Below are 11147 nucleotides of genomic sequence, written 5' to 3'. Positions count from 1 at the left end.
CTCATCTGACGTGCCAAACCCAAACGTGTCAGTTGTCACGTGTGTGCTGGGGAAAAAAACAGGGCCTCACACCAAACCTGGAAAAAAAAGAAAAAACTGCGACCGCAGCCCGGGGCAACTCCCCCGTTCGGTCGTTCCCGGCTTCCCGAGGAGCGCGGAGAAATTTCACAGCGGAGGGGATGGGGAGGGGGGAAGGGCCTTCCCGGCGGAGGGCCAGCCGACGGGCGACGGACGGGAGCGCTGTACGTGGCGGCTGGCGCCCCGAGGGCGGCCATGGCGGTCGCCGCGAGGGTGGCGATTACGGCAGCGGTGGCAGGCGCAAGAAGCATCCAATTCGGTGTTGAGCTACCAGATGGCGTTGTTCTTGCGGCTGCCATGTTGGTGAGTGGCTGAGTGCCCACCGGCCAGATCTAGGGCATGTTTGGTCCTCCCCTCTAAACGAGCTCTAAATTTTAGAGCTAAAGCTCCAAACATACTGTCTAAGTTAGCTCTAAACTTTAATCCATCTCATATTAGAGCTTTAGATCTCAAAAATGAGCTAAAGTGCTCTAAAGTTTTTAGAGCTCTAAACTTTAGATGTGGGGGTCCAAATATGCCCTTAAAATTGTTTTCTCCTTTTTTATGAGCCCTCGAGTTTATCACTAGCCAATAGACTTCTCTTTTTTTTTTAATACAACTAGATAAATGCTCTTGAGTTGTACGGAAAAAATAATATCATCTAATTATTAAAATATGTAGTTGTATAGACAAATTATTGAATATTATTATAAGGAAGGGCATTGCTGATATCACAATTTAGTAGTCTACGTAATGTTACCTTTGGATACTTCAGGGAGCATAGATTCAATCTTTGTTCGATGATACGCTTCACGGCGCTTCCTATATTAACTTCATTTCGTTGGTCTTCGGTCATTGTTGCACGTCGCTTCCTTCTATTTATATTAATTTCGTTCCGTTGCTCTTAGTCATAGCTGAACGTCGTGCTCTCTCTTTGCCTGTTGCGTTCCTTAGGATCAGTGACTTGTGTAAGTAAAATAGATTCACTTTGGCCACCTAATTTGTAAATGGACAGGAAGATACCTAATTAGCACCATTTCCATTATATTCCAAAACATTCATATACATAAGATCATTATTATTTACCTCCATTGATTGGGTTTGTTAAGTCTCTGAATGGTGTTGAACAACCCTGTCTTTATTTTCAATAGGTTCCATGTAGGAGAGAATATCTAAAAATGCATGAAAATAGTCATTAGAATTTAAGTAAAAGGAAGAACACGACTCCTGAGCCAATTGGACGAAATTGATCAAATTAGCATCAAAAGTGCATAATGCTGAAGCCCTACTTTAATTGAAGTGTTGCAAACAAATTAGAGGAATATTGTACACTGAATATATGTACTACACGTAAACGCACTTGTCAACGGACTGGAGCACCGATGGATGAGGGGCCTTGTGTGGTGGTGTTCGCAGCAATGAAACTACCCCCGCCTATTCGACTGGTATTAAAGCCGGCTGAAGCTGTTTTGTTGTGAGAAAAAAATATTGTAGATTCTAGCTGATAAGTTCAAGCGAACAGGCCAAGTTCTAGCAATGAGCCACGGTGGAGCTGGCATGGACGAGCCTAGCCTGGTGCTGGCTTGAACTCGGCTGCACCGCCAGACGTTCACAATCAGCACATCTTGTATTTTTATTGTGTTTTCACGTTTTCTACTTTGTTGCTTTTTTGCCGAGGTTTGTTTTAAATATAGTTTTAAGTAATAGTAATAATAATAATCTATAAGCATCAGAATCAAAATCTATACACACGTAGATGTACGGACGCCCAGCTACGTAGCAGCACCCAAATTTCTTGATAAACTTTTGCAGGTTGGGATGAAAAGAGCAATGACTAAAATATATCGGTTATCAGTTCCAGTTGTTAGGTCCAGTTGTTCTACAGCTGACACAACTAGATGCAGATCAACCCCTCCAAGGTTTGGTCCCTTGAAAGATACACTCATGATAAATATATGCTGTTGTTCCCAACATTTTCAGCCTCCATTGGGTTATGCTTATGTTCAATTTCAGCTTGCCTATACTATATGCATGTCCTTATTTATGGAGCCATCGGATTTCAGCCCAAAAATTTTGCTCAGCTATTACCATAGTTACCATTAAAATTTGTTCCTTACACTTTATATTTATATGCTTATTAATTTCATTGATTTACATGTTCTAATTTCGATGGTTGTTATTGTCACATAATATAGTATCACTACAGATGAAAGACCTTACCTGTTTCTATGATATTTTCAGTAGGGGTACCTGTTTCTATGATATTTTCAGTAGGGCCTCATAATTTATTTAGTTCTACAAGATTACCAGGACCACCTCATCCAAGACGATCACAGGTAACTATTTTTTTTGGCATGCCTTGCGTATGTTCAAATCACTTCTTCTCGGTTGTCAAATATGGAAATGTTATAAAACCTGAAACCACGTCGTCATAGTTCTCAAACACATAATTTTTGGTTACCTAAAAGTAAAGGTAATTTACAGTGTCCAAATGGAGCTGCGCTCTAGCTGTTCTAACAAGGCTTTCCTATGATTCAAAACTGCTCATTTTGTCAGTGCTTCAGTGCTACATCCGTAGTTCTATTACAAAAGCTAATATGATAGATATGCTCTTCTATCTTAAGGCTATCGTATATTACTTTTTAAAAGTAAAATCAACCTTATTACGAGCTCTATTTTATATACACGTTTATTATCTTCAAACTGAGCTCAATTCTGTACATACAAAACAGACCATCTTGGTTGCCTGAGTCATTACTATGGGCTTTGACATACTGAGCTTGACATAGCCCTTCTTCAACAACAAAGTTTGAATTTAGGATGTAAAATAATATATGTTTCTGCAGTTCTGAAATGTTATTCTTACTGTTCAATAACAAGATCCGTGCATCATGAAGATTGCCACGTTGAAACAAGTAACTAGGGATCACACAGTTTCTTTGATTGCTCAATAATAGCAATTAGCTTAGCCCTTCAGTTCTATTAAAATATATAGAGCAACACATTTTGGTAAGTTCCAGTTCAGTTAATTTTTTTCGATTGTCTTCAAATTTTACATTTGTCTTCTATTTTGTAGGTTTGCCTCATTTGCCAAATAAGCTAGAGGTACATGGATTTTCCCATTCTGCTAATATCAGTTAAGGTATTTACAATATTATATGTGTTCTGGATTTTTTGTTCAGATACCTAAACTCAGTTGTTACCCTCCAAAAGTACCCAGTTTAATTCTGACGTAGGGGATATGTACTTCCTAGAATAATTCCATGAGTTTAGTTATGCCCTCCATATACCTTCAGATAACTCTATGGCTACATCCCGATTCTATTGCTACATTCAGATAACAATGTTCTTGCAGGTTAACTGCATTGCGCCACCGAACAAATGACCTATTAAGTTCCATCGGCTATTTGCAAAGGTCACTATGGAGTGTTCATAACCCTTCTCAATGTTCCATGACATCCATTGGTAGCAAGCAGGTATGATGATGTGCGTACCATTTTTGGACATATATTTCTGTAAATGCATTGGCATCCTCTGAAATTTAGACATATATGTGGCAAAATAGCATCTCCACACTATAAATAGAGAAATCAGTGGCAACTTTGGCATTCCCCTTTTCAGTGTACAACCAGTCAAACACATCTAGCTATCGCCACTTGCATAGATATTTAACAAATCTAGCTATCACCACTTGCATGCGCAACAAAGGTCAAGAATTCTAAAGCCAATGTCATTCAAAAGTCTTTTTTTTTCAGTTTTCACTCCGCTCACTTAGTCAGAAGTAGGATTGCATCAAAAAGTGCATGGTAGCATTAACTGAACACTCTGTTCATGAAACTATGGTAACGGGCTTTTACTATGTGCCTCAAATCAAAGAGCCGAACTGTGTCCTTTTCTTACATTCCTTTTCCTATATGTTTGTAGATACGAAACCATGGTTCTTTTATTGATGGCCCTTCGCGAAAACCTGCTCCAGTTAGCTCCATGCCTTTGCTTCCTACAAGAAAATATGGTCCAGAATAGGCCAGATGTATCTATGTAGTAAAGCTATATCCAATTAGTTGCAGTTGTTGCAGTGTGTATTTTGTATTTGCCTTCTACAATGAACAGTGTGCTTCTGACCTCTGCTATTGCTATAGACCTGATTGTTTTGGCCTCTACAAACTATCATGTTCGTACTTCCATTCCATATGGTCACCTCAGGTTCTCAGTGTGTATAGGTCCGTTCTTACATTTTTGTTTCACATTCTATTGATGGTTTATTTTACTGCAGCAAATTGTATTGACATAATATGTTATTCCGATAAACTCATCAATGCATATGATAATTCCAATAGGGAAAGGATATCATGCAATAGTCTCCGAGTCGAAAAATAAGTCATGTTTTCTCTTAATTTTATTTGACCTCTGACATCTTCCTCTCTTAAATTACTTGCATGTACCTATTGCTCACTACAAATTTCCACTTCCTAATATACTATAACTTTTGAATACATTTTTTCCGTCCATGTATATCCATGCACCGCAGCGAAGCGCGGGGGCCAACTAGTAACAGATATAGGGGGTGTTTGGTTCTTTAGTCGCTTCTAAAATTTATGTCACATCAAATGTTTAGAGGCTAATAAGGAGCATTAAATATAAATTAATTACAAAACCAATTACATAGATGGAGGCTAATTTTGAGACGAATTTTTTAAGCCTAATTAATCTATCATTAGCACATGTTTACTGTAGCACCGTATTGTCAAATCATGGACTAATTAGGCTTAAAAGATTCGTCTCGCAAATTAGTCGCAAGTTATGCAATTAGTTTCATAATTAGTCTATATTTAATACTCCATGCATGTGTTCAAACATTCCATGTGACATGAATTTTAGAAGGAGAGGGAGGAACCAAACAGGCCCATAGATAGGGAGCCTGGAAATCGGTACTCGTATTGTATTAGAGTCGACTCGGATTTTTTGACGAGGCACGCGAGTTCCTCATCTGCTAGTCCTTCGTGCTCTCCTTCCTCTGCTCGAACTTGTCCAGCACTTCGTCGTTGCCATCCAGAATGCTCACTATCTTTGTCGGGTTCATAAATTCGGGATCCCTCGAGGACCGGCTTCTACGCCCGGGCTCGGCCTAGGAGAGCAACATATAATTCATGGGCCGGCCCAAAAATCTAAAACACAGCGGGCTGTAAGGGTAGTCTGGTCGCCGACCGGAGGGACTACCCTTAAGAAGCAAGTGTCCGTTCGTCAACTTCTTCGACCCACCTCTTCGACCGGAGCACTCGCTTTAGGCACTAGCCGTCTCAAACAGTCTCTCCAATCGGAAGGCTTGGCCCAAAACGCTGCTTCCGACTCCGACCCCGCGACCGGGGCTCGTGGGAACCTGCTCACCGCTCTTCTCCGACCGGCGCACTGAGAGCCGACTAGGGCCATCCGACCGGGGACACCCCGCTCGGAAGGAATCAGAAGACATGCGGAGAAAGGCAAGGCATGGCTCACAAGTCAAAACCACGGTACTAAGGACTATACCCTGCACGAAATAGTGCTCTGCAGCCTCCCTGACACAAAGTATTGTAGGGGCCGCTAGAAACTCCTATATGGTAAGCCCCCCGCGTGTCTCTAGACATCGATCGAGGTATGGGCTCCAGGATTTGCCATACCAGGTGAACATAGCGCGGCTCCTCATATGCCACTAGGCATCCAGAAGTATTTTGCAGGTACCGGTGTCATCCTTCCTGAAGAAGATAGCTCGATCTCCCATGCACATCTGACATCCTACAGCGACATCGACAGTATTGTGGGGCTTCAACCATTATTCAGTTTTCATCACCGTAGGTAGCAAGGCTTAGAAATATCTGTACTCTCTCCCTCTCACCCGTAAAAGCCATCCCCTTCATCTATAAAAGGGGATGCGCTCCCTCCAACGAGGAGAGATCAACTTCTTCAAGCTCAGACTCACTAGATCGACATCAACAATTCCAACCGCAGGACCACCTAGTTCCGACCGTGACCCTTTCGGTCGGAGCCAACCGAACCTCTTGTATCCCTCCTTCCTTCTTCTCGTTTGTACCCTCACTACAGACTTCAAGCGTCTAGGCTCAGGAATAAAGTCACCGACCGACCCCAACTGGACGTAGGGCACGTTGCCTGAACCAGTATAAATCATGTGTCATTGAGCGCTAGGCCACCTCTGATCACAACGTACAGCAAACTACAAATATTTACTAGTTGGTCACTTTCTACATCGATAGTTGGCGTCGTCCGTGAGGAGGACGCTGTACGTTCAACACTTTTTGGTCATTGGATGACCCATTTTTCCGCCACCCCTGCCGTGGCGGGCTCGAGCGATACGATTTGTTTTGGCTCGCTGGAGTTCCCCGCACTCCCGCCCACCGGGATGCGGGTTCCACACGTCTTCGAGCTTTTGCAGGCCTTTCGCTTCGGAAGCCTAGACTTCACCGCCGACCGGCTCGGCGTACTCCACCTCCGTGAGGAGACTCGTGACCCGGCACCCATCGGAGGGACGTCCTCCATCGACTCCGGGACGCGCGACTTCGACGGCGCGGCATCTGCACTTCATTCCGAGCAAACTCTCTGCCCAAACCCCATTGTGAGTAATATACATGCTGTTATTTACTTACTGTGCTCTATTTTTTGCCAAATACTCGGTGGGCTACCGTTGCCCCCGTCGCAGCCGCCATACGGCCGGTTCCTCTATGGCCTCGCGTCTTCCGCGGACGCATACGCCCGGGGACTCCAAAAGGTGCTGGCACCGCATCCACTCACGTCTGAGTTCATGGGGATGGCGAGCTATGCTCCCACCTGTTTTCTCGACATCATGGATGACGACATCGGGAGTGATGGCTCCAGCATCGGCAACGTGGCGCCTAGTCACCGTCGGTCCTAGGAGTACGCTACGGCGGATGCCCCGAAACAGCCGCTAGGGGTAACGGAGTCCTTTCGGACCCACGCCCCGCCGGGCCCCCACACGGGGACCCCCGAGCTCACACGTGAGCATGGGGAGGATCTACGACGATAGTGGCCGCATCAGCCACCAACTGCACCAATGCGCTCGGCGCACCACACTGCGCCCCATGCGCATAGACCGGCGAGCGGCGATCAGGGTCACGCCCGTCAGCCCCAGTGCAACGCTTCGGTTCGGGGGACCAACCCCCCATAGTTCGCTCAGGCCAGTTAGAATGTTGCCGCCGCGGCAATGCTCCTGCGTGACCTGCCCGAGCCGAACGACCCTCGTGGACGAGCAATCCACTAGAACCTTTGGGCACTGTTGGAGACCGCCGCTGCTCAACAAGCGGAGTGCTCCGTATCATGACGCCAACTTACGACCTCGCTCCCCGTCCAGGGAACAGGGACACAGCAGATGGGGCACTACACCCTATCATCGCCACAACCACCGATTGCGGCACAAGAAGCCGCAACTGCACCTCGTCTTGACTTGACGACCACCCCGTGTCGATTGCCTATCTACGCATGGCTCGGGCCGAACCAAGACGCGCGCAGTGTTGGCCGGAGTCCCAGCCCTGACAGCCTGGAACCACGGACCTTTGTCCAACACCTCCAGCAAGCGCCTTTTCTGCCGCGCTTCAATGGGGGCCGCGATAAAGGTAAGGCTAAGCGCTAGGATCAAGACGAGAGCCCCTCCACGCAGAGGGGAAAGAAGAACAGAAATGATCGCCGCCGACCGACCAACTCCGCGTTGGCCGCCACGGCAGATTATGCGGACACTCCGCCTCAGCAAGACCCTCCAGACCACTTTCACAAGATCATGGAGAGCCCGTGCACCAACCACAACTATCCCGTCAACCATCTCTACAAGGACTGCCAGCTCCTCAAGCGCCTACAGAGGTAGGCTGGCAAGCCAAAGGAGGAAGAAGACGGGGAAGCAGCAACCGAAGAAGGGGGCGAAACGGGCAAGGATCCAGACGACTGAAGTGATCCGACCGGAAGCCTACCGACTGAAGGACAACAACGACGACGCTCTCTCCGACGACCTTGGAACAGCTATGTTTCTTCCTCTTTTTCTAAGTTTCAGTCTCACCTTTACTTAGCAAACGCTCCTATAAGAGCACCCCGACCCGAACACTTTTCGGCTCGAGGCGCTCGGGGGCTCTACTACCCCTCTATTTTTGTTTTTACCTTAAGTACTCTTTTACTTTCGTATGGAGAAACTCCTTCCTACCCAAACGAAAGGGTAGTTCATTCCTTTGTTTTACCTTACGTAGCTTTGCTTTGAAACATTCCGACTGATTGCACCCCACCTTCTCCTATGGTTACGACTGGCCGAGCCTCGCTGGCCACGCCCTGGGCTCGCAAAGTTGCAGCCTACGGAACAAACGAGCAGGTACGAGAAAGAAAGAAATTTAAAACAAAATTATGCTAAGGGAAAACTAAGGAACGAAAGGGAACAAGCTTCCCCGAACGGAGCAACTCCATCACAAAAACAAAAACCGATTGCAATCATTAAAACACACATGAATGTCTTACACAGGGGTTCCCCCCGCACGAACTTAAACTTCTTACATTTACTAACTACTTATATTTAAAAAGGTATTAAACCGACCCGGTGGCATCTGCTGGCGGCGTGACCGACGAAGGCGTAGGCTGCTCACCCCCTAGCGGCACGACGTTGGGCTCGACCGAGGCCGAGGCGACATTTCCCCCCGATCCAGGCTCTGGGCTATCCGTAGGCTCGGAAGCATTCTCTCCATGCATGCTTCGGGCCATGTCTTGATGGCGAACGTCCATCACCCACTCGGCGGAGAATTGCTCCGACACCGACCACGCGTGCGGCAGCAAGCTCACCCCGATGGATTAGATGTCCTCCATGCTCAGACCTTCAGCATACCCACCGCAGATAGCATCAAAGTCTAGGTTCAGGTGGTGCGTCGCCACCGAGGTCAACACCCCCGACGCTCTATAAAACAGCCCGCTCCTGACGAGGTCCTTGACCACGTCCGGGTCCTCCGCGGGCGCGCTGGTACTTGGCGCCGACCCAAAGATTTCTGAGACAACGAGCCGGGCAACGTTGTGGATCTGGTCGAGATCCCCTTCGAGAGCACGTCGCTCTTTGCGGGACTTGGCCAGCTCCTCGGCGTTCTGGCTGAAGCTTGCCTTGGACATCTCCAGGTCTCGCTCTAGCGCCTTTACCTTTTCGCCCAGCTCTGGGGGAAGGGCGACAAACTCAAAAACAGGCTGAGGGAAAAATCAACACCACGAGAAAACAAAAGGGTACACACCGACGCGAGAGGCCTCAAGGGTGGAGAAATCCTTTGCCTGTCGGGCCACCTGCTCGCACAGCTGGGCACTCGCGTCTTCCATCCCCATCACCTGGCTCCGGAGCACGAGCACTTCCTGACCTGCCTCCGACTGGGCCCTCTGCTCCACCTCCAAGGCCTTCTGTGCCCTCTCCAGGGCGGTGGCCAGGGACGTCCGCAGCCCCACCTTGATCTCTTCATGGCGGGCCTTCGCCGCCTCAAGCCCTTGCTTGGCAGCAGTCGCCCGCTTCGTCGCATGCTGCCCCTTCGCCCGCGCCGCGGCTGCCTCGGCCGTTCGGACTTAGGACTCACGGCAAGCGAACTCCGCCCGGTGCTCTAGCTCGGGCGTCCAGTCGTGTTCCGTCTGGAGGAAGTATGACTTGCGGGACGACACCTTCCTTATTTCCTGTGAAGAACAAGCATGCTAAAAACAACTGACGAAAAGATTCAAAGGGCAAGGATAAGTACTAGAAACTCACCTCCGCAGCGAGCTGTAGGTCGACCTCAACCAGCTGCCGGGCAAACTGAGCCTGCTTCCGGGCACTATCAAGCTTCGCGGATAGCTTGGTGAGTTTGGACACCACGGCATGCCCTTGCCCCCCGACAATGTCCTAAAGCTGGCGCTTCCGGGAATCCCAGAGGACGAACCTCGCCTTCGACGGGTCCTCGGAGAAGGGCCACTCCAGGTCACCCTCCGATAAACCGCTGGAGGGCCTAGCCTCCGACCGGGCCACCACCAGCTCCTACGGTGACACCACCGGTTCTACCACAGTATCTGCCTCATCGTCATACGGGATTTCCACCACCACGTTCGCATGGGGCGTCGCCGGGCGTCCCAACTCCATCCCGGTCATGCTTCCCTCCGGCGCCTTCGGCTTCGACGGCAAGGATAGGTTGTGTAGCCCTCCACCCGGCGAGATAGGGAATTCTCTCTCCCTCGTCTCCTCCATCGCGACCGCCGAAGAAGGGGCCACGAGCGTCACCTTTGCCGTCGACACCGGGATCGCCGCCAACACTGAAACTGCCGCTGCCGCCTTATCAGCAGCCCCCTAGGGGGCAACACCCCTAGGAGGGAAGGCCTTGCTGCCGCCACCCCGCTACCACCTTCGCTCGTCACCACACACTGCAGTGTGGGCCTCCAAACCTCCTGCACGGGGATCAGGGCGATGCTCAACCCCAGCATCCTCCGGCCGCTAACAAAAATCATGGGTAAGCCACACTCCAAAAAGACTCGACCAGCAAGAATCAAAGAAGCAACTAAAGGAAACATACCGGGTGGCAAGCGACACGACCCGGAAGGCAGACTCCGATGACCACGGGCCTACGGGCTGAGGACCGCTCCTAGGCTGCGACCCGCGCCCCCTCACATCGAACGGGGTCGGAGCCATCCCGACCGGCTCCTGCCTGGCTTACGGATCGCTATGACCTCCGACCCGGGACTCCCCGACCGGAGCAGCGGAAGGGGCATCCTCTGACTGCAAGTCGCGTATCGACCAGGCACTAGTCTGCCCCTTAGACTACCCAGACGACTGCAGCCGCGCCAGGCAAGGCCTCCTTCGGCTGCAAGTCCGTCGTTGGCATCGGTTCCGTCGCTGCATGAGTGCTCGTCCGCTCCTTGGACCGCCTGGCTCGCTCAGCCACGCCCACCACAAACAACGATGGGACCGGCGACGCTGCCAAGGGGCGCGGTGACCACGGCCGCTTCACCGCTCGCTCACCAACGACGTCCGCACTCGCTGCGCGCTTCCTAGATGCAGGAACCGCCGCACACCGCGCGGCCTCCTACTCACCACCTGCGGACATCGCCGTAGGGCCGCAATG

At 49.5% G+C, this 11147-nt stretch overlaps 1 long non-coding RNA gene across 3 annotated transcripts; it reads left to right on the top strand.

Moving 5' to 3' along the window:
• Positions 1 to 105: 105 nt before the first annotated feature.
• LOC136517602 (uncharacterized) lies at positions 106 to 4373 on the top strand. Of its 3 annotated transcripts, none has more exons than XR_010774311.1 (5): positions 106 to 381; positions 1870 to 2393; positions 3134 to 3199; positions 3413 to 3533; positions 3982 to 4373. It is a non-coding gene; the product is annotated as an uncharacterized lncRNA (long non-coding RNA). The 3 variants fall into 3 exon arrangements; XR_010774310.1 differs by having other exon boundaries at positions 106 to 1976; positions 2299 to 2393; XR_010774309.1 differs by having other exon boundaries at positions 106 to 2393.
• The last annotated feature ends 6774 nt before the right edge of the window (positions 4374 to 11147 follow it).

This window comes from Miscanthus floridulus, chromosome 17 (genome assembly GCF_019320115.1).
Source record: "Miscanthus floridulus cultivar M001 chromosome 17, ASM1932011v1, whole genome shotgun sequence".
Lineage (NCBI taxonomy): Eukaryota > Viridiplantae > Streptophyta > Magnoliopsida > Poales > Poaceae > Miscanthus > Miscanthus floridulus.
The sequence above is the reverse complement of the archived record's forward strand: the minus strand, read 5'-3'. Positions and strand labels throughout refer to the sequence as shown.